General features: G+C 41.8%; 1 protein-coding gene across 1 annotated transcript in view; it reads left to right on the top strand.

Annotated features, from left to right (window-relative positions):
* Positions 1 to 5,000, top strand: part of LOC123520199 (CAP-Gly domain-containing linker protein 3-like) — a 31,964-nt gene that overhangs the window by 7,037 nt on the left and 19,927 nt on the right.

The following is a 5,000-nucleotide window of genomic DNA, read 5'->3' as shown; positions in this document are numbered from 1 at the left end:
CCAGACAAGTGTAAGTCAGACCTTTCAAGTTTCTTAGGTACGCAGCAAGACAGGCAAGGACCGGTGTGGCTCAGGTTACCATGGAGAGCCAGGTGCTGCGAGGCGAGATTTCCAGATAACCGCTCACTTCTCGCCTGCGTGAATCACAATGACGGAGAGCACAGGGTGGAGGAAGTATCTGTGGTGAGATTCGCGGCAGGCGGGCGGGACAAGTGACAACTTATCATTCTCTAATCGCTACAACTTTCGCTCAGTGGTGATGAGTGAACAGTGTAGGATGTGTGATAACCAACTAGTCTTCATACACGTACGTCTGTCAGTTCGGTTTTGGTGTTACGTTCGTGACTCCTCTTGCTTCTTCCTCCCTTTTTTTTATTATTTTTCGTCGTCTACATTTCAATTTATCCAAAGTTTTTCCTCCTCTTCACGTAGTTTCCAGCTATTTTTATTCTATTTTATATTGATTATCAAGCTTTTTCTTTTTCCTCTGTCTCACGTTTACACTTTTTTATCCTTTTTTTTTCTGTCTATTCCGCTTTACATCCCTGTTTTTCTTCGCTCTGTTCACGCGCATTCAACCTTCTCGAAATCAGCCTCGCGTCTGGTTCTGCTGTGTAGTTTTGGCACTGTTATTCCATCATCTGTTTACTCTGTCCTTTGCGCAGCTTCCTTCCCTCCAGTTTCTCTCTCTCTCTCTCTCTCTCTCTCTCTCTCTCTCTCTCGCACCAGCCTCTGTAAGACACGCCCGGGGCCGGACCTGTGAGGAAGAGGGGCGCGGATAGGGGCGTGTGGTCGGTCTCGCTCTGTTACACCCCAGCAAGTGGCTGGAGAGAGTCACGCTCTGGGCTGGCGGGGACGTCTCCAGAGAAAGTCCCACAGAAATAAAGGAGGATTGGGGCGGGGGCAAATTTAGACTGCGTGGCAACGGAGGCATCATTAACTTTTCTCGTCCAGCGAGGGAAGGAATGCGAGTACAAATGTATGAAAAGGAAGGTTTGCGTACATTGAAATGTTTTCGTTGAATGCAACATCTGTTATGGGTTGTTAATGACGGATACTCCAGGTGTGTTGTGGAGGCAGGTACAGGCAGTAAAATTTGTTATAGGTAAACACAACGGTTGATTAGCTGTGATGGATGGATTCTTGTTTGTCAGTGCTGGGTGTCGGACGCTAGGAGCCACAAAGCAGTGTACTAATGGATGGTGTATGGATAAATTTATTGTCTGATAAGATATGTCACTGAATGGCACTCAAGGTTACTGTGCGGTGAGTGTTCGTTCAGTGAGTTGCTGATCGTTGACATAACGTTATTGCCGGCACGTTTTCCTGTCATTAGTTATCGGTTCCACGGTGGCTGAGAGCTAGAGGAAGTACAGAGGATGGGAATCATTCAGGCATAGTGGTAATTATTTCGTTAGTGGTTTGTCGAAATGAATAGAGCGGTTAATGTTCTCCATGCTTCTTTTGAAATATTTGCTTATTGACATAGAATGCCTTTTTTTATTAGAATGTAAAACAGAGAGCAAACAGCGAAGACAACAGATCCTCACACTTGAGTGCTAAATTGCATTAGTTCACGGTGCAGCATAAAGAACAAATCTACACGACTAGCGCGGCAAAGCGTTGTGTGGCGCAACGCGAGGCAATGTACTGTGTAGCGTGGTGTGGCGCAAGGCTCTGGTCTTCCATTCTGCGTCGGGGAAAGGTTTGATCATCACAAACCAAGACTGTGCTGTCAAGTGTGGCTGAAACAAGATGAGAGTTGCCTGGCGCTGTCGTGGTGGTGGTTGTCATTGTTGTTGTCGTCCTCCTGTTCCAGATCTGTGGCAGACTGGCTGCAGGTCATTTGGTTATGTTTAGAGCAACGGTCTCTTTTAAGCCCCGATTGAATTTGGCGCGGTGTCTTGTTACAGGATGTGGAGGTATTCAGCCAAGTTATGCAAAGCATACGCGTACTTAGCATTGTTTCACGCTGCCTGGATGTTGCCGGGTCTTACCCATTACTAATATAAATTTGCCACCTTGCAGATGATCGCCTCAGTCCATTCACTACAAAATACGACTGTAATAAACACACAGACCGCAAATTTTCAGCCTCAACCGCTGGCCGTTGTTGTGGTTCCTTCAGGCTGTAAAACATATACTATGTGAATAAACAATACTGTCAGCAGCTTAACAATGCGTATATATATATATATATATATATATATATATATATATATATATATATATATATATATATATATATATATTATTTATTTATTTATTTATTTACTTAGTTATTTTTTTGCCATGATGTGGCATGTGTAGCAAGTAATGTATTGAGTGAGTGATTGAGTGGATGCTTTGCGGCGCCGCGACGACAGGTTTTGCTTGCCTTCATAATTATCTTATTTGTTCATTTATTTTACTTCTTATTTTGTTAAGTTGCTCATTCGTTTTCCTGATTTTTGTACAGATTATTATATTATATTAATCAAAAGTATGTATTTACCCGTTATTTATTCATTCATGTTTACTCAGTCTTGTACATCTATCAATTTACACTTGTCAGTTTATTTTTATTTTTTTTCCATATAGACTTTAGTTTATAATTTACAGTATTATTTATTTATTTTCCAAGACTGGGAGAGAGAGCAAACGTGAGATCTGTAAGAATTGTATTAACACACATCTTTATAAGAACACCTTGCTCCATTACTTCCCCGTGAATGTGTCAACAGGCGAGGCAAAGTGTGCTGTGAGTGGTGAGGAAAAGCGGAAGATGAAGGAATATTACTTCACTTTCTACGTAACATTTCCACAGCTCTCTCTCTCTCTCTCTCTCTCTCTCTCTCTCTCTCTCTCTCTCTCTCGTTTGACGAGTAAAATACAATACAGTTTCACTTTGCCTTTCCCCCACATCATGCACTCAGAACACTACTTCAAAACGCTTCTGTGTCTTGTATCTTGAATACTTCTGAACGATTGTATTGAATATTACTACAGGTTTTCAGTGGTGTTTTTATGATTCTTGTGATGATTCGATACACATTCTTCTTCATGAGAGAGAGAGAGAGAGAGAGAGAGAGAGAGAGAGAGAGAGAGAGAGAGAGAGAGAGAGAGAGAGAGAGAGAGAGAGAGAGAGAGAGAGAGAGAGAGAGAGAGAGAGAGAGAGAGAGAGAGATGGACACTCGAACAATCCCTGTGTGCCCCCAAACTCTTCAAAGCAGCGGTCCAGATTATCAAGTTGCTTATATGAGCGTTGGGTAAAAAAAAAAATTCATCACGAGCGAAGTCTATAACAGTTTTGTCACCGCTGTAAGTAAGTAAATAAATATTTTCTGCTTTATCTTCTTTACTTTTAGTACGATAAATAGGAAAATAAGAGTGACTGCGATTTCCAAAAAAGGTAGCAAAAATCACGTCGATTCTTTGTTTATGAAGAGAGCGAAGTAAATATTTCCAGCTTCTGAAGTGATACGAATTTCTACACAGCAATGTCCTTCAGTGAATCGCTTGTGCTTAACTCGTAAATACTTTGACTGGATTACTCGTGTGGTAAAAAGCGTGAAGAGAGAGAGAGAGAGAGAGAGAGAGAGAGAGAGAGAGAGAGAGAGAGAGAGAGGTGTTTGCATTGCCAGAGGGAATGACGAGAGTTGGAGGAGGCACTCGGTCTGACGATAGGAATGTGAGGCGCAATGAGGATGAGAGGCAGGTGGTGGCGGTGCCTGGCCTTAGTATCACAGCCATCTGGAAACCGGCGAGGCGAGGCGACGCGACGCTGTGCTTGGAACGGCGAGCGGAGGTCACCCTGATTCTCTCTCTCTCTCTCTCTCTCTCTCTCTTCAGTAAAAATCAAATATTTTTCGCTTTTTTTTTTTTTACCTCATTATAATACCCATATTTATTGTATTATTCTCTCTACTTATAGTTAATCATTATTTTTTTCATTTTCTATTTTTATCTTTTTTCATTTCATATTCTCTTTCATCCGAACTATATCTCTTCATTCCGTTTCTCCTCCTCCTCCTCCTCCTCCTTTTCACTACTTTAGTAACAATCGAAATCTACGATATATCCGCATTTATTATATTTCTCTTCTCTTGTTCCTGTACCTCTTTATCACCTTCGTCCTCCCCTTTCCTGTCTTGTTGTCTCCACACCCCGGCTGCCCCCCACCCAGTACAGCACTTTGCGCGGTGTTCGGTGCCTGGCTGGCTGGCTGGCGGGGTGCTTGTGGTCGGCCTGGGATACTTTCCACCATGCTGAAGACGACCGCAGCCTCTTTCTCCCTGACGACATAACGTGATCCTCAATTAGCTCATTCATTACGGATCTTCTTGGTGGCTTCCTGGTTTGCGCATTGCCTATTGTACATTGTGTGTGTGTGTGTGTGTGTGTGTGTGTGTGTGTGTGTGTGTGTGTGTGTGTGAAGGGCACGTTACCATAATGTTCTTAGTAACCAGCAATACGGAGTTTTAAAAAATGAATAAATAATGGGGTGAATTAAAGATAAGTATGTAGGTATAGATAAGTGTCTAAGATCGTCAGATTTAACGCAACTTTCATGAAAATAGCAAGAAAAGAAAAATGCACGAAGGGGAAGGAATAACATTGAAAAAAAAATAATATACTGATCGAAAATGGAAACGTACCTAATCTCTTTCAAGCCGCCAAGATCAATGGTGGTCACGTGGAGGGTAAAGCAAAATGTCATTGTGGTCAGTGGTCGTAATGGTCTGCGTCGCTGTGTTGTGTTGCATTGTCACTTCAGTCATAACAATGTGATCTGTATTGATTTTCGAGTTGTTTTTATATCTTATCTGTCAGTATTTTACTTACTTATTTGTTATTGTCTATCGGCTTATTGTAAATTTCTTTCCCTCTGAATGAAGTGATTAAAAGACCCAAGTGCTGAAATAGTGCATTTTCGTATTATTTATTAATGCAATAACGTACCGTACATATTTTCCGTGTCGGTGATTTTGTACAGATTCTTATTACAAAAAAGACGAAAT

Source organism: Portunus trituberculatus, chromosome 46, assembly GCF_017591435.1.
Source record: "Portunus trituberculatus isolate SZX2019 chromosome 46, ASM1759143v1, whole genome shotgun sequence".
In the NCBI taxonomy this organism is placed as follows: domain Eukaryota; kingdom Metazoa; phylum Arthropoda; class Malacostraca; order Decapoda; family Portunidae; genus Portunus; species Portunus trituberculatus.
The sequence above is the reverse complement of the archived record's forward strand: the minus strand, read 5'-3'. Positions and strand labels throughout refer to the sequence as shown.